This window comes from Dendrobates tinctorius, unplaced genomic scaffold (genome assembly GCF_039654945.1).
Source record: "Dendrobates tinctorius isolate UK_male_01 unplaced genomic scaffold, ASM3965494v1 ptg000064l, whole genome shotgun sequence".
NCBI lineage: Eukaryota > Metazoa > Chordata > Amphibia > Anura > Dendrobatidae > Dendrobates > Dendrobates tinctorius.
Genome location: NW_027361732.1, coordinates 50577056 through 50596425, shown reverse-complemented (window position 1 = coordinate 50596425; position 19370 = coordinate 50577056). Strand labels below are relative to the sequence as shown.

The 19370-nt window shown below is 42.4% G+C and overlaps 1 long non-coding RNA gene across 1 annotated transcript; it reads right to left on the bottom strand.

The window, feature by feature from the left end:
* Window positions 1-7101: 7101 nt before the first annotated feature.
* Window positions 7102-12804, bottom strand: LOC141094540 (uncharacterized). Its single transcript, XR_012233098.1, has 2 exons — window positions 8880-12804; window positions 7102-8271 (listed from the first exon to the last, which is right to left on the bottom strand). It is a non-coding gene; the product is annotated as an uncharacterized lncRNA (long non-coding RNA).
* Between the last annotated feature and the right edge of the window lie 6566 nt (window positions 12805-19370).

The following is a 19370-nucleotide window of genomic DNA, read 5'->3' as shown; positions in this document are numbered from 1 at the left end:
TGCACACAGATTCTATTCTCGCCCATTAGTGCCCTCAGTGCTATGTACAGTATATAACATGTACACACAGATTCTATTCCCGCCCATTAGTGCCCTCAGTGCTGTGCATAGTATATAACATGTACACACAGACTCTATTCTCGCCCATTAGTGCCCTCAGTGCTGTGTACAGTATATAACATGTGCACACAGATTCTATTCCCGCCCATTAGTGCCCTTAGTGCTTTGTATAGTATATAACATGTACACACAGATTCTATTCCCTCCCATTAGCGCCCTCAGTGCTGTGTACAGTATATAACGTGTACACACAGTCTCTATTCTCGCCCATTAGTGCCCTCAGTGCTGGTTACAGTATATAACATGTACACACAGATTCTATTCTCGCCCATTAGTGCCCTCAGTGCTGTGTACAGTATATAACATGTACACACAGATTTTATTCTCGCCCATTAGTGCCCTCAGTGCTGTGTATAGTATATAACATGTACACACAGATTCTATTCTCGCCCATTAGTGCCCTCAATGCTGTGTATAGTATATAACATGTACACACAGATTCTATTCTCGCCCATTAGTGCCCTCAGTGCTGTGTATAGTATATAACGTGTACACACAGATTCTATTCTCGCCCATTAGTGCCCTCAGTGCTATGTACAGTATATAACATGTATACACAGATTCTATTCTCGCCCATTAGTGCCCTCAGTGCTGTGTATAGTATATAACATGTACACACAGTCTCTATTCCCTCCCATTAGTGCCCTCAGTGCTGTGTACAGTATATAACATGTACACACAGACTCTATTCTCGCCCATTAGTGCCGTCAGTGCTGTGTACAGTATATAACATGTACACACAGTCTCTATTCCCGCCCATTAGTGCCCTCAGTGCTGTGTATAGTATATAACATGTACACACAGATTCTATTCCCTCCCATTAGTGCCCTCAGTGCTGTGTACAGTATATAACGTGTACACAGATTCTATTCTCTCCCATTAGTGCCCTTAGTGCTTTGTATAGTATATAACATGTACACACAGAGTGTTTTCCCTCCCATTAGCGCCCTCAGTGCTGTGTACAGTATATAACGTGTACACACAGTCTCTATTCTCGCCCATTAGTGCCCTCAGTGCTGTGTACAGTATATAACATGTACACACAGATTCTATTCTCGCCCATTAGTGCCCTCAGTGCTGTGTACAGTATATAACATGTACACACAGATTCTATTCTCGCCCATTAGTGCCCTCTGTGCTGTGTATAGTATATAACATGTACACACAGATTCTATTCTCGCCCATTAGTGCCCTCAATGCTGTGTATAGTATATAACATGTACACACAGATTCTATTCTCGCCCATTAGTGCCCTCAGTGCTGTGTATAGTATATAACGTGTACACACAGATTCTATTCTCGCCCATTAGTGCCCTCAGTGCTGTGTACAGTATATAACGTGTACACACAGATTCTATTCTCGCCCATTAGTGCCCTCAGTGCTGTGTATAGTATATAACATGTACACACAGATTCTATTCTCGCCCATTAGTGCCCTCAGTGCTGTGTATAGTATATAACATGTACACAGTCTCTATTCCCTCCCATTAGTGCCCTCAGTGCTGTGTACAGTATATAACATGTACACACAGACTCTATTCTCGTCCATTAGTGCCGTAAGTGCTGTGTACAGTATATAACATGTACACACAGTCTCTATTCCCGCCCATTAGTGCCCTCAGTGCTGTGTAAAGTATATAACATGTACACACAGATTCTATTCCCTCCCATTAGTGCCCTCAGTGCTGTGTACAGTATATAACGTGTACACACAGATTCTATTCTCTCCCATTAGTGCCCTCAGTGCTGTGTACAGTATATAACATGTGCACAGATTCTATTCTCGCCCATTAGTGCCCTCAGTGCTGTGTACAGTATATAACATGTACACACAGATTCTATTCTCGCCTATTAGTGCCCTCAGTGCTGTGTATAGTATATAACGTGTAAACACAGATTCTATTCCCGCCCATTAGTGCCCTCAGTGATGTGCATAGCATATAACATGTACACACAGACTCTATTCTCGCCCATTAGTGCCCTCAGTGCTGTGTACAGTATATAACATGTGCACACAGATTCTATTCCCGCCCATTAGTGCCCTTAGTGCTTTGTATAGTATATAACATGTACACACAGATTCTATTCCCTCCCATTAGCGCCCTAAGTGCTGTGTACAGTATATAACATGAACACACAGTCTCTATTCTCACCCATTAGTGCCCTCAGTGCTGTGTACAGTATATAACATGTACACACAGATTCCATTCTCGCCCATTAGTGCCCTCAGTGCTGTGTACAGTATATAACATGTACACACAGATTCTATTCTCGCCCATTAGTGCCCTCAGTGCTGTGTATAGTATATAACATGTACACACAGATTTTATTCTCGCCCATTAGTGCCCTCAATGCTGTGTATAGTATATAACATGTACACACAGATTCTTTTCTCGCCCATTAGTGCCCTCAGTCCTGTGTATAGTATATAACGTGTACACACAGATTCTATTCTCGCCCATTAGTGCCCTCAGTGCTGTGTACAGTATATAACATGTACACACAGATTCTATTCTCGCCCATTAGTGCCCTCAGTGCTGTGTATAGTATATAACATGTACACACAGATTCTATTCTCGCCCATTAGTGCCCTCAGTGCTGTGTATAGTATATAACATGTACACAGTCTCTATTCCCTCCCATTAGTGCCGTCAGTGCTGTGTACAGTATATCACATGTACACACAGTCTCTATTCCCTCCCATTAGTGCCCTCAGTGCTGTGTACAGTATATAACATGTACACACAGTCTCTATTCCCTCCCATTAGTGCCCTCAGTGCTGTGTACAGTATATAACATGTACACACAGATTCTATTCTCGCCCATTAGTGCCCTCAATGCTGTGTACAGTATATATCGTGTACACACAGATTCTATTCTCGCCCATTAGTGCCCTCAGAGCTGTGTACAGTATATATCGTGTACACACAGATTCTATTCTCGCCCATTAGTGCCCTCAGTGCTGTGTACAGTATATAACATGTACACAGTCTCTATTCCCTCCCATTAGTGCCCTCAGTGCTGTGTACAGTATATATCGTGTACACACAGATTCTATTCTCGCCCATAAGTGCCCTCAGTGCTGTGTACAGTATATAACATGTACACACAGATTCTATTCCCGCCCATTAGTGCCCTCAGTGCTGTGTACAGTATATAACATGTACACACAGTCTCTATTCCCTCCCATTAGTGCCCTCAGTGCTGTGTACAGTATATAACATGTACACACAGATTCTATTCTCGCCCATTAGTGCCCTCAGTGCTGTGTATAGTATATATCTTGTACACAGAGATTCTATTCTCGCCCATTAGTGCCCTCAGTGCTGTGTATAGTATATATCGTGTACAGATTCTATTCCCGCCCATTAGTGCCCTCAGTGCTGTGTACAGTATATAACATGTACACACAGTCTCTATTCCCTGCCATTAGTGCCCTTAGTGATGTGTACAGTATATAACATGTACACACAGATTCTATTCCCGCCCATTAGTGCCCTCAGTGCTGTGTACAGTATATAACATGTACACACAGTCTCTATTCTCGCCCATTAGTGCCCTCAGTGCTGTGTATAGTATATAACATGTACACAGATTCTATTCCCTCCCATTAGTGCCCTCAGTGCTGTGTACAGTATATAACATGTACACACAGATTCTATTCTCGCCCATTAGTGCCCTCAGTGCTGTGTATAGTATATAACATGTACAAACAGACTCTATTCTCACCCATTAATGCCCTCAGTGCTAGGTACAGTATATAACATGTACACACAGTCTCTATTCCCTCCCATTAGTGCCCTCAGTTCTGTGTACAGTATATAACATGTACACACAGTCTCTATTCTCGCCCATTAGTGCCCTCAGTGCTGTGTACAGTATATAACATGTACACACAGACTCTATTCTCGCCCATTAGTGCCCTCAGTGCTGTGTACAGTATATAACATGTACACACAGTCTCTATTCTCGCCCATTAGTGCCCTCAGTGCTGTGTATAGTATATAACATGTACACAGATTCTATTCCCTCCCATTAGTGCCCTCAGTTCTGTGTACAGTATATAACATGTACACACAGATTCTATTCTCGCCCATTAGTGCCCTCAGTGCTGTGTACAGTATATAACATGTACACACAGTCTCTATTCCCTCCCATTAGTGCCCTCAGTGCCGTGTACAGTATATAACATGTACACACAGACTCTATTCTCGCCCATTAGTGCCCTCAGTGCTGTGTACAGTATATAACATGTACACACACTATATTCTCGCCCATTAGTGCCCTCAGTGCTGTGTACAGTATATAACATGTACACAGTCTCTATTCTCGCCCATTAGTGCCGTCAGTGCTGTGTATAGTATATCACATGTACACACAGTCTCTATTCCCTCCCATTAGTGGCCTCAGTGCTGTGTACAGTATATAACATGTACACACAGTCTCTATTCCCTCCCATTAGTGCCCTCAGTGCTGTGTACAGTATATAACATGTACACACAGATTCTATTCCCGCCCATTAGTGCCCTCAGTTCTGTGTACAGTATATAACATGTACACACAGTCTCTATTCCCGCCCATTAGTGCCCTCAGTGCTGTGTACAGTATATAACATGTAGACACAGATTCTATTCCCGCCCATTAGTGCCCTCAGTGCTGTGTATAGTATATAACATGTACACACAGTCTCTATTCCCTCCCATTAGTGCCCTCAGTGCTGTGTACAGTATATAACATGTACACACAGATTCTATTCTCGCCCATTAGTGCCCTCAGTGCTGTGTACAGTATATATCGTGTACACACAGATTCTATTCTCGCCCATTAGTGCCCTCAGTGCTGTGTACAGTATATAACATGTACACACAGTCTCTATTCCCTCCCAGTAGTGCCCTCAGTGCTGTGTATAGTATATAACATGTACACACAGTCTCTATTCCCTCCCATTAGTGCCCTCAGTGCTGTGTACAGTATATAACATGTACACAGTCTCTATTCTCGCCCATTAGTGCCCTCAGTGCTGTGTATAGTATATAACATGTACACAGATTCTATTCCCGCCCATTAGTGCCCTCAGTGCTGTGTACAGTATATAACATGTACACACAGATTCTATTCTCGCCCATTAGTGCCCTCAGTGCTGTGTATAGTATATAACATGTACACACAGTCTCTATTCCCTCCCATTAGTGCCCTCAGTTCTGTGTACAGTATATAACATGTACACACAGTCTCTATTCTCGCCCATTAGTGCCCTGTGCTGTGTATAGTATATAACGTGTACACACAGATTCTATTCCCGCCCATTAGCGCCTAAGTGCTGTGTACAGTATATAACGTGTACACACAGATTCTTTTCTCGCCCATTAGTGCCCTCAGTGCTGTGTACAGTATATAACGTGTACACACAGATTCTATTCTCGCCCATTAGTGCCCTCAGTGCTGTGTACAGTATATAACATGTACACACAGATTCTATTCTCGCCCATTAGTGCCCTCAGTGCTGTGTATAGTATATAACATGTACACACAGATTCTATTCTCGCCCATTAGTGCCCTCAGTGCTGTGTATAGTATATATCTTGTACACAGAGATTCTATTCTCGCCCATTAGTGCCCTCAGTGCTGTGTACAGTATATAACATGTACACACAGATTCTATTCCCTCCCATTAGTGCCCTCAGTGCTGTGTACAGTTTATAACATGTACACACAGTCTCTATTCCCTCCCATTAGTGCCCTCAGTGCTGTGTACAGTATATAACATGTACACACAGATTCTATTCTCGCCCATTAGTGCCCTCAGTGCTGTGTATAGTATATATCTTGTACACAGAGATTCTATTCTCGCCCATTAGTGCCCTCAGTGCTGTGTATAGTATATATCGTGTACAGATTCTATTCCCGCCCATTAGTGCCCTCAGTGCTGTGTACAGTATATAACATGTACACACAGTCTCTATTCTTTCCCATTAGTGCCCTCAGTGCTGTGTACAGTATATAACATGTACACACAGATTCTATTCCCGCCCATTAGTGCCCTCAGTGCTGTGTACAGTATATAACACGTACACACAGTCTCTATTCTCGCCTATTAGTGCCCTCAGTGCTGTGTATAGTATATAACATGTACACACAGATTCTATTCCCTCCCATTAGTGCCCTTAGTGCTGTGTACAGTATATAACATGTACACACAGATTCTATTCTCGCCCATTAGTGCTCTCAGTGCTGTGTATAGTATATATCTTGTACACAGAGATTCTATTCTCGCCCATTAGTGCCCTCAGTGCTGTGTATAGTATATATTGTGTACAGATTCTATTCCCGCCCATTAGTGCCCTCAGTGCTGTGTACAGTATATAACATGTACACACAGTCTCTATTCCCTGCCATTAGTGCCCTCAGTGCTGTGTACAGTATATAACATGTACACACAGATTCTATTCCCGCCCATTAGTGCCGTCAGTGCTGTGTACAGTATATCACATGTACACACAGTCTCTATTCCCTCCCATTAGTGCCCTCAGTGCTGTGTACAGTATATCACATGTACACACAGTATCTATTCCCTCCCATTAGTGCCCTCAGTGCTGTGTACAGTATATAACATGTACACACAGATTCTATTCTCGCCCATTAGTGCCCTCAGTGCTGTGTACAGTATATATCGTGTACACACAGATTCTATTCTCGCCCATTAGTGCCCTCAGTGCTGTGTACAGTATATATCGTGTACACACAGATTCCATTCTCGCCCATTAGTGCCCTCAGTGCTGTGTACAGTATATAACATGTACACACAGTCTCTATTCCCTCCCATTAGTGCCCTCAGTGCTGTGTACAGTATATATCGTGTACACACTGTCGGGATCCCTCAGATTACTCTTTCATCTGAAGGACCGATGTTCTTAGGTGTGAAGCATCATATGTCTCTAATTAAATCAGCTCCATCGAGAAGAACTACACAGACACCAGCTGTATAATACCACTCAGGATGCCTCCAAGACGCCTCTGGCTTATCAGTTAGGCTTCCGTCTTTTATAGTAAAGAATTTAAACATTTTACAGACATGCGCAGTACAAATGATTTTACAACTTGTTTTAGACAAAGAAAGTCATTTAGGCGAAAAAGCAGAGGTATTTGACCTTGGTTCACAAGGGAGATGTCTGAGACATCTCCTCGAAGAACAGATAAGGTTTTAAACAAGAGAATGCAACATAGACAGAACTCAATTTAACTCCTTCAGTTCCTATCATTCCCCCCTTTGACATCTTCATTTTCCACAATCTGGAACACTGGATCCTGCAACAACAGCGGATAGTGGCTCGTTCACCAGGTACTATCCCAGGCCGACGGGTTGCCCAAGGGAGACAGGTCTTCTACCTTCTCCATCCCCCAGATACTGAAGCCACGTCCATCATTGCAAGAGTACGCTCCTTCATGCCAGAAATGAGATGTCAATCTAGGACTCAAAGGAATAATAGTTAAATTCTTGTTGTTTACAGTCAAACTTCCTTATCTATTTCTACATCTTTTCTTGCATACAGAGATACACCAAAAAACAAGTTTCAATAGCACATATATTACAAAGATACAAACAACAATGATTTTGGACAGCAATGGTGGTGTTCAATATATCCAATATATCCCATATTTGGTCATCTAAGTAATCTGTAGCCCTGACTAATTTATCCCACATTTGAGTAATCATAGGATAAATAAAAATAGAGCTGACAATTTTATTAGCCACACTCATCTGCACTATATGTGGTCTCCCAGAGAGGCGAGGTGTATTGTCAGCAGCTCTTTTGTACAACGTGTGTTTAGGTATGCTCTGAGTATTCAACTGGTCATTCGGAATAACAAAGGTAGCTGGAGTCAAACGACCCAGAGTACAAGCACCTTTTACCCCTACTGGCAACCATTTATATGCATTGTCTCCACATACCCAGAACATGTCACTAGGTAGGTCCCATAGGGCTGAATGTTGTAATACCAGTCTATGAACTAAATCTATGAACGCAGATACATTCTGAAGCATACACCAATTTGGAAGTTGTCCTAAAGGGCTACACTACCCTACATCGGGATTTCCACAGGTGGGAGTTCCTTTCTCATATCCAGATGACTCGTTGCAAGGTATATTACCTGAAATATTAAAACAAGTTTCATTATTGCCCTGGGGAAATAAATTGGAATACTCCCAGGACGTATTATGCAACCTTCTTTCTAGCAGTATTGGTTTGAAGGCATCAGTAGAGTGGGAAGTTACATTAAAACTAACTTGTAGGCCATACATTGGAATTTGCCCCAGGTAGGTTAATCGAGTTCTATTCCTGGGTACCCAAGCCCCCCCTTTATATGCCAGATATTGAAGGTATGTATTACTTCCTGAAAGATTACCCTGCCACCAAGGGTATCCTACCCATCCCACAATAGGTATTCCAACAGTTGTGTTCCATAACTTCACATTATTTGTGGCATTATTAGCAAGTGTATCAGAACAACTGGTCCAGGCAAATAATTCCTCGGGTGGCATAGGAATAACAAGGAACGGAATACTAGTGGCCGATACTGGTGAATGTGTGCAGATCCAGCAATCTGCTGGAGACTGAGTGTCTTTTGACCAATCATTTAGTATTTTTTCATGATGTTGTATAAACTTATTATTCAAGGACATTGGAGAATTTAGATTGTCCCACGCAGCTACCATTATTACAGATAATGCAACAAAACCAAACCAAAACATTATGCACTCTTATGCTTTGTTAATTCCTGTGGCTAGTTTGCAATGCGATGCGTGGATCCAGGTTGGTCTTCCTTCCAACTTAACAGAAGTAGGCGTTGTTAGGAGTACTTGGTAAGGTCCTTGATATCGGGGTTCAAGGGTCTTTCTGGAGTGTTTCTTGACATATACGTAATCACCAGGTTGTAGACAGTGATTCCTTCCACACTATCTGGATCTGGAGTGGAAGAGAAAACTAGAGAATGCATTTGAGTTAAATGCTTTTGCAACTGGATTACATAACTTGTCAAATTATCCACATTGAGTGTTAAGACCTGTGGGTAGTACAACCCTGTGTTTGGTGGTCTTCCAAACAGTATCTCGAAGGGTGACAGTTTAGTTTTCCCCGTGGGTGTGTACCTTACTGAGAATAATGCTAATGGGAGACACTCTGGCCATGGTCTATGGGTCTGCTCCATGGTTTTCTGTATTTTCAATTTCAGTGTCCCTTTCATTCTTTCTACCTTCCCTGAACTCTGTGGGTGGTAGGGTGTATGAAATGCCTGTTCTACACCTATCATTTGCATGACATTTTGCATTACCTCAGCAGTAAAGTGTGTACCTCTGTCTGATTCAATTGTTTCAGGGACACCGAATCGTGGTATTAGTTCCATCACCAGTTTCTTTGCAGTGGCTCGAGCTGTAGCCGTTTTCACCGGGTAGGCCTCTGGCCATCCAGAGAAGAGATCTACACATACTAGGATATTTGCATACACTCCTACCTTGGTAGCTGTATGTCGTCAATCTGCCGTCTCTGAAACGGGTAGAGAGGCCTAGGTGTCGCTTTCTTAGGGACTTTTACTGTTTTACCTGGGTTGTGCTGTGCACAGATGAGGCATGATTGTACAAGTTTCGCGGCTGCGTAACTGAAACCAGGAGCGATCCAGAAGGCATCTACCATGGCACACATGTGACTTTTTGAGGTGTGATTGGGGCCATGTGCTGCTTGCGCCATGATTGGGAACAGGGACTTTGGTGGGCACATCTTATCCTTATTCTCCCATACTCCATTTGAGTTCAGCTCAGCTCCCAGTCTCCCCCGGTGTACCTTCTCTGTTTGGGCAGCCTTTTGCTGGAGGGATTTCAGGACATCTAGACCCAATGTGGCTGGAATACGCTGACTCCCCGCCACCGTCCACTGCTCTCTCTAGGCCGCCTTGTGCTATTTTAGCAGCCTCGTTCGCCCTTCTATTGCCCTCTACCTCCACGGAGTCACCTTTGTGTGTGCTTTTACCTTGACAATGCCAACCTGGACTGGTAACATCAATGCCTCCATCAATTGTTTCACCAGCTCTGCATTTTTAATGGGCTTCGAATCTGTGAAAATATTAGCGACTTTACCTGCAGCGGCTCTACACGCCTCAGTGAGTGCCTTCAACTCTGCCTCCTGCGCCGACATGTGAGGATACTACTGCATACCCAGTGTAGAATCGTCCATCCTGGTGGTATCTGGGGCCATCTACAAAAAAGAAACTCAAAGTCTGCATTAGGAACAGGTTTTTCATGAATGTGTGCAAACCCAACTGTCTCCTGACTCATCAGTTCTATGCAGACATGTTCATGCGTCATGTCAAAGTATCCTTCCTCACTTGCCAATACGGTCACCAATTCCCCCTTTTCTGAATCCACAGGCAGGAGGGTGGCTGGATTCAGAACGTTACATCTTTTGAGGAGTGACATACTCAGGAATTAGTAGAGCACACTCAAGTCGGAGCTGTCTGGCCATAGACAGATGTTTTGGTTGAACTTGTAGGAGTATGGCATGGATCGTCAGTGTCATCTCACATGCCTTCCCTATTACGTCTCCACTTTTTTCCTTGTGCTCCAGCATACATGACAGGTCGTTTTATTATCCTTGTTTGCTCAATTTCTTTAGCTACCTTAAGGAGGTCTTTCGGATCTACATGTCTCCATTCAGGTCTGGCTGTCTGTACTGCGTCTCGTAAGTCTTTGTTCATACCGTCAATGAATGCATTCACCAGTATTCTAACATCAAGTGGGTTTATGCAAATGTACCCCATGTCTGCCCATTTCAGCTGTAACCGTCCAAGGTATATCTCTACTCTCTCTCCTCTTTGCTGTGTCACATTAGTCAGGAGTACAGACTGCTCTGATTGTTCCACTGCAGCCCATTGTCTTAGTGACTCACAGTACGTCTCCCCAGATCGTGCAGATTTATCATCCATGCCCCAAGCCTGATTCTTTGTCACATCTGTGTGTCTTAATTATATGATCTAGTGCGTCACCTGCCTTTAAACTCACCAACCTCTCTAGGTCTGCCCAGGTACACTTATATGTCTGCTGTACTTCCTTTATGTGTCTGTAAAACGGGAATGGTTGGTCTTCAGGGGCAGGCAGCTGCTTCAGCAAAGCTAGCTGGTCAGAGGGGCTCCAGGGATAATACACCTGTATCTTTCTTATTCTAGTCACACTTCTAGGTCCTGATGGGGTTGGCCGTCTGATGTCTACTGTCAGCTTACTCCTCAAGGGCCAATGTCCCCACTACCCACTATCCACACTATTATGTCAGCTTCTTATGATCTTGTCTGGATAGGATTTAGTGCAATTCTCTTAGGTCAGTAGCACAGGTCACACAAGTAGCTATTCAGTCTGGATTTGTCTGAGTCTGACCACAGTGTTTACAAGTCCATCTATTTTGTCTGGGTCTCTGGTTACACTTTGTCAATCAAACATTCATAATACACCTTCCATACTGCTGCACATTCTCAAGCATCATTTATTCACTTGCTATTTTCTTCCCTTGTCTGTGCCTTTTTGTACATCCAAACATTCACACTCTGGTATTTTTGCCTTTTTCAATGTTTGTCCCACTTGTTTTACTGCTTCCTTCCTTCTCTGTCTCTTGTAATTTGACACAATTTGCTATACAAATCAATCACACAACTAGAAGCAGGTTCAAACACATTAATGACCAAGCAATCACTTACAATTCCCTTCTAAATTAGGCACCAAATCTTACTTTTAACTTCCAATCTTCAATTAAGTACTGTTGCTTTAAAATGCACAAATCTTTCAGCGTGTACCTTACGGATAGAATTACAGAGAATTTTGAGCACAGCTCACACTCAGCAGAGATAAGAGCGAAGGGAGAAGAAAAACTACGCAGCGGTATCATTCCCCCCTCCCATCAGAATGCAGCGTCGTCCTTCACAGAATTCTGTAGTTCTTTAGACTTATCAAAATCAATTTCTACAAAGAAACTCAAAATCACGGGATTTCACTGTAAGGGCAGATAACTGTATAATGAGATTAACCATGCCTTGCCCTTTTTCTGGCCAAATGCATTCAGGAAACTTTACAATGTAATGCCACATATAACACGAACTATATCATTACTCAATTCATTCAGTCTCAGATGTAGATTTGAAATATCTATAACGCATCTGTCCGGGATTCCACCACAACTAGAAAGGTCACAAATCTCTTGACACAAAAATGATGTGTGATGATTCATTCATACGTGCTCATTCACTGATTTTTTTTTACTCAATTACTCATCTTTCATCTTATTCAGAGGTTCTCATAGACATATATACAAGGATTCACACAGCCTGCCTATCTTGCACTTTGGATTTGATTAATACTTTTTCCAGGTTCTTTGCTGCACTACTTCCATATCTATCCTCAATTATATCACATAACCGATTTCCTTCTTCAGGTATCTTTCCCTGACTGTTCCCCATCTTATCTTTTATTCTTATCCTGTCTCTCTTGTTGTCTTCCTGTTAGTCCCCTGCCTTAGGTGGTGTATTGGGTAAGCTCAAGACTAGGCTCTACTATACCTCGTTACCTTCTTCCTAAGGTGCTAACAGGCTAAATGGAGTGTCTGTTCCTCGGTGTACTACGTGTTTCGTGTACTTATATGCTATGTAGCATCCGAACAGAAATACTCCCACAACACACAGGATTGTAAATAAAGTGTCCATCTACTGGGGTTCTTCAGTCATATCCTGTCACAGGCTCATTTCACGGTCCTGTGCTCATTCGGTCACACTCTTATCTGTCACAAGGTTTATTCGTAAAGGGTGTTGATTTAAGCTTAGGCGGTGACCTCCCCGAAAGGACGCTGTCACATGACCCAGTTAGGCAATATCACCACTCTTTGAACGAATACCTACTGTGCAGCTTATTTGTCTACTTTCCACAACCTTTCAAATCAAAGTAGCCATTCAACAACCTCCTCTATTCCTAGTGCGGAACCGTCTATTGTGAAAAACTTGTCCGTCCGGGCTGCGCAGTATGAACTGTTCACCCAGCCTTATATTCCATAATGTCAGACCTCTCCCATTTTGATTTGCATCAGCTCTTTTTCTAAAAATAGCTGTGCACAGACAGAACCTACAGTAACCTCTCATTCGAGCAGAAATTACATATGCGTGTCACACCCGATTTCCTCAGAGTTCTTATATGGACCTGATTTTACGGCCCCCTCCTCTACTAGATTCCCCTTTATACGGACCTTAGTTATAATGATAGATTATGAAGAGCAGAGAAGAGAAAAATTGATCTCTTACCTGGCCAGGTGTTTAGGTCTGCTGTTCACAATTTCATCAGTAACTGGAGTGGTCTGTAGATCGGGTAGTCTTGGAGAGGTGCCTATATCAGGTCCCTGTTTCGGGCGCCAGGAAACTGTCGGGATCCCTCAGATTACTCTTTCATCTGAAGGACCGATGTTCTTAGGTGTGAAGCATCATATGTCTCTAATTAAATCAGCTCCATCGAGAAGAACTACACAGACACCAGCTGTCTAATACCACTCAGGATGCCTCCAAGACGCCTCTGGCTTATCAGTTAGGCTTCCGTCTTTTATAGTAAAGAATTTAAACATTTTACAGACATGCGCAGTACAAATGATTTTACAACTTGTTTTAGACAAAGAAAGTCATTTAGGCGAAAAAGCAGAGGTATTTGACCTTGGTTCACAAGGGAGATGTCTGAGACATCTCCTCGAAGAACAGATAAGGTTTTAAACAAGAGAATGCAACATAGACAGAACTCAATTTAACTCCTTCAGTTCCTATCAACACAGATTCTATTCTCGCCCATTAGTGCCATCAGTGCTGTGTACAGTATATAACATGTACACACAGATTCTATTCCCGCCCATTAGTGCCCTCAGTGCTGTGTACAGTATATAACATGTACACACAGTCTCTATTCCCTCCCATTAGTGCCCTCAGTGCTGTGTACAGTATATAACATGTACACACAGATTCTATTCTCGCCCATTAGTGCCCTCAGTGCTGTGTACAGTATATATCGTGTACACACAGATTCTATTCTCGCCCATTAGTGCCCTCAGTGCTGTGTACAGTATATATCGTGTACACACAGATTCTATTCTCGCCCATTAGTGCCCTCAGTGCTGTGTACAGTATATAACATGTACACACAGTCTCTATTCCCTCCCAGTAGTGCCCTCAGTGCTGTGTACAGTATATAACATGTACACACAGATTCTATTCTCGCCCATTAGTGCCCTCAGTGCTGTGTATAGTATATATCTTGTACACAGAGATTCTATTCTCGCCCATTAGTGCCCTCAGTGCTGTGTACAGTATATAACATGTACACACAGATTCTATTCCCTCCCATTAGTGCCCTCAGTGCTGTGTACAGTTTATAACATGTACACACAGTCTCTATTCCCTCCCATTAGTGCCCTCAGTTCTGTGTACAGTATATAACATGTACACACAGTCTCTATTCTCGCCCATTAGTGCCCTCAGTGCTGTGTATAGTATATAACATGTACACAGATTCTATTCCCGCCCATCAGTGCCCTCAGTGCTGTGTACAGTATATAACATGTACACACAGATTCTATTCTCGCCCATTAGTGCCCTCAGTGCTGTGTATAGTATATATCTTGTACACAGAGATTCTATTCTCGCCCATTAGTGCCCTCAGTGCTGTGTATAGTATATATCGTGTACAGATTCTATTCCCGCCCATTAGTGCCCTCAGTGCTGTGTACAGTATATAACATGTACACACAGTCTCTATTCCCTCCCATTAGTGCCCTCAGTGCTGTGTACAGTATATAACATGTACACACAGATTCTATTCCCGCCCATTAGTGCCCTCAGTGCTGTGTATAGTATATAACATGTACACACAGTCTCTATTCTCGCCTATTAGTGCCCTCAGTGCTGTGTATAGTATATAACATGTACACACAGATTCTATTCCCTCCCATTAGTGCCCTCAGTGCTGTGTACAGTATATAACATGTACACACAGATTCTATTCTCGCCCATTAGTGCTCTCAGTGCTGTGTATAGTATATATCTTGTACACAGAGATTCTATTCTCGCCCATTAGTGCCCTCAGTGCTGTGTATAGTATATATTGTGTACAGATTCTATTCCCGCCCATTAGTGCCCTCAGTGCTGTGTACAGTATATAACATGTACACACAGTCTCTATTCCCTGCCATTAGTGCCCTCAGTGCTGTGTACAGTATATAACATGTACACACAGATTCTATTCCCGCCCATTAGTGCCCTCAGTGCTGTGTTCAGTATATAACATGTACACACAGTCTCTATTCTCGCCCATTAGTGCCCTCAGTGCTGTGTATAGTATATAACATGTACACACAGATTCTATTTCCTCCCACTAGTGCCCTCAGTGCTGTGTACAGTATATAACATGTACACACAGATTCTATTCTCGCCCATTAGTGCCCTCAGTGCTGTGTATAGTATATAACATGTACACACAGACTCTATTCTCGCCCATTAATGCCCTCAGTGCTGGGTACAGTATATAACATGTACCCACAGTCTCTATTCCCTCCCATTAGTGCCCTCAGTTCTGTGTACAGTATATAACATGTACACACAGTCTCTATTCTCGCCCATTAGTGCCCTCAGTGCTGTGTACAGTATATAACATGTACACACAGTCTCTATTCTCGCCCATTAGTGCCCTCAGTGCTGTGTATAGTATAAAACATGTACACAGATTCTATTCCCGCCCATTAGTGCCCTCAGTGCTGTGTACAGTATATAACATGTACACAGATTCTATTCTCGCCCATTTGTGCCCTCAGTGCTGTGTACAGTATATAACATGTACACACAGACTCTATTCTCGCCCATTAGTGCCCTCAGTGCTGTGTACAGTATATAACATGTACACACAGTCTCTATTCTCGCCCATTAGTGCCCTCAGTGCTGTGTATAGTATATAACATGTACACAGATTCTATTCCCGCCCATTAGTGCCCTCAGTGCTGTGTACAGTATATAACATGTACACACAGATTCTATTCTCACCCATTAGTGCCCTCAGTGCTGTGTATAGTATATAACATGTACACACAGTCTCTATTCCCTCCCATTAGTGCCCTCAGTTCTGTGTACAGTATATAACATGTACACAGATTTTATTCTCGCCCATTAGTGCCCTCAGTGCTGTGTACAGTATATAACATGTACACACAGTCTCTATTCTCGCCCATTAGTGCCCTCAGTGCTGTGTATAGTATATAACATGTACACACAGATTCTATTCCCGCCCATTAGTGCCCTCAGTGCTGTGTATAGTATATAACATGTACACACAGTCTCTATTCCCTCCCATTAGTGCCCTCAGTTCTGTGTACAGTATATAACATGTACACACAGTCTCTATTCCCGCCCATTAGTGCCCTCAGTGCTGTGTACAGTATATAACATGTAGACACAGATTCTATTCCCGCCCATTAGTGCCCTCAGTGCTGTGTACAGTATATAACATGTACACACAGATTCTATTCCCGCCCATTAGTGCCCTCAGTGATGTGTATAGTATATAACATGTACACACAGTCTCTATTCCCTCCCATTAGTGCCCTCAGTTCTGTGTACAGTATATAACATGTACACACAGATTCTATTCTCGCCCATTAGTGCCCTCAGTGCTGTGTACAGTATATAACATGTACACACAGATTCTATTCCCTCCCATTAGTGCCCTCAGTGCTGTGTATAGTATATAACATGTACACACAGTCTCTATTCCCTCCCATTAGTGCCCTCAGTGCTGTGTACAGTATATAACATGTACACACAGATTCTATTCCCGCCCATTAGTGCCCTCAGTGCTGTGTACAGTATATAACATGTACACACAGTCTCTATTCTCGCCCATTAGTGCCCTCAGTGCTGTGTATAGTATATAACATGTACACAGATTCTATTCCCGCTCATAGAATCATAGAATCGTAGAGTTGGAAGGGACCTCCTGGGCCATCTGGTCCAATCCCCTGCTCAAAGCAGGATTCGCTAAATCATCCCAGTCAGATGTCTGTCCAGCCTCTGTTTGAAGACTTCCATTGAAGGAGAACTCACCACTTCTCGTGGCAGCCTGTTCCACTCATTGATCACTCTAACTGTCAAAAAGTTTTTTCTAATATCTAATCTGTGTCTCTTCCCATTCAGTTTCATCCCATTGCTTCTAGTCTTTCCTTGTGCAAATGAGAATAAAGTTGATCCTTCTACAATGTGACAGCCCTTTAGATATTTGTAGACAGCTATTAAGTCTCCTCTCAGTCTTCTCTTTTGCAAACTAAACATTCCCAAATCCTGCAACCTTTCCTCATAAGACAGGGTTTGCAGACCGGTCACCATTCTGGTCGCTCTTTTCTGAACTTGCTCCAGTTTGTTGATGTCTTTTTTAAAATGTGGTGCCCAAAACTGGACACAATATTCCAGATGAGGTCTGACCAAAGAGGAGTAGAGGGAAATAATGACTTCACGTGATCTAGACTGTATGCTTCTGTTAATACATCCTAGAATTGCATTTGCCTTTTTTGCTGCTGCATCACACTGTTGACTCATATTCAGTCTGTGATCTATTAGTATACCTAAGTCTTTTTCACATGTGCTGTCACTTAGCCCTATTCCTCCCATTCTATATATGCTTTTTTCATTTTTATTGCCCAGATGTAGTACTTTGCATTTCTCCCTGTTAAAAACCATTCTGTTAGTTGCTGCCCACTTCTCCAGTTTATTTAAATCTTTTTGAATCCTCTCTCTCTCTTCTCTAGTATTAGCTATCCCTCCTAGCTTTGTGTCATCAGCAAATTTAATCAGTTTACCCTCAATTCCTTCATCTAAATCGTTGATAAAGATGTTGAACAATACAGGGCCCAGGACAGAGCCCTGTGGTACCCCACTTGAGACATTCTTCCAACTGGATGTGCAGCCATTTACGACCACTCTTTGGGTCCGATCACTAAGCCAGTTATGAATCCACCTAACAGTTGCCTTGTCCATTCCATACTTAGTCATTTTTTCAATAAGGATTGTATGAGAGACTTTGTCAAATGCTTTGCTGAAGTCAAGATATACTATATCTACAGCATTTCCTTGATCCACCCAATCAGTGATACCGTCATAGAAGGAAATTAAGTTAGTCTGACATGACTTATTAGTTAGAAACCCATGCTGACTCTGTTTAATCACTTCATTCTTATCCAGGTATTGACATACATGTTGTTTAATAATTTGTTCAAAGATCTTTCCTGGTATAGAAGTCAGACTCACCGGCCTATAGTTGCCTGGGTCCACCTTCTTCCCCTTTTTGAAGATAGGAACAACATTTGCTCTTCTCCAGTCTTCTGGCACTTCTCCTGTTCTCCAAGAATTTTCAAAGATTATGGAGAGGGGTTCAAAAATTTCTTCTGCTATCTCCTTCAGTACTCTGGGGTGTAATTCATCTGGACCTGGAGACTTGAATTCATTTAGGTTAGCTAAGTGTTTCCTCACTATCTTTCTGTTTATAGATATCCTGGATTCTTCTATTCCCTTAATAGGACAGTGAATAACAGTTGATGTTGCATTTCCTTTCTGAGAGAAAACAGATGCAAAATAGGAATTTAAAAGTTCAGCCTTCTCAACATCCTGTCTTACCATTTCATCATTTTCATCCTGTAAAAATCCTATAGCATCTTTGACTTTTCTTTTACTTTTGACATATCCCCAAAATCCTTTATTATTGCTTTTGACATCTCTTGCAAGCCTCAGTTCATTTTCAGCTTTAGCTAATCTGAGTTGTGCCCTGCAGGTTCTGCAGACAGCATTATATTCTTCTTTAGATATGCCTCCCTCTTTCCATTTTATAAACATTTTTTTCTTCCTTTTTAGCATGTGCTTAAGTTCTGTGTTCATCCATCCTGGTTTCCTTAAATGCTTCCTATTCTTCCCTCTTTTCGGAATTGTTAACAACTGTGCTTTGAGAATTTCATTTTTCAAGATTTCCCATCCTTCCTGGACATTTTTGTCTTTAAGGATATCCAGCCATTGGATCCCTCCAATTCTCTTTCTGAATCCCTTAAAATCTGCCTTTCTGAAATCTAACCTTGACGTCTGAGTCTTCACAGGTCTTCCACCTCTAGTTATCCAAAATTCTAAAATAGCATGGTCGCTACCTCCTAGGGTCCCAGCCACTT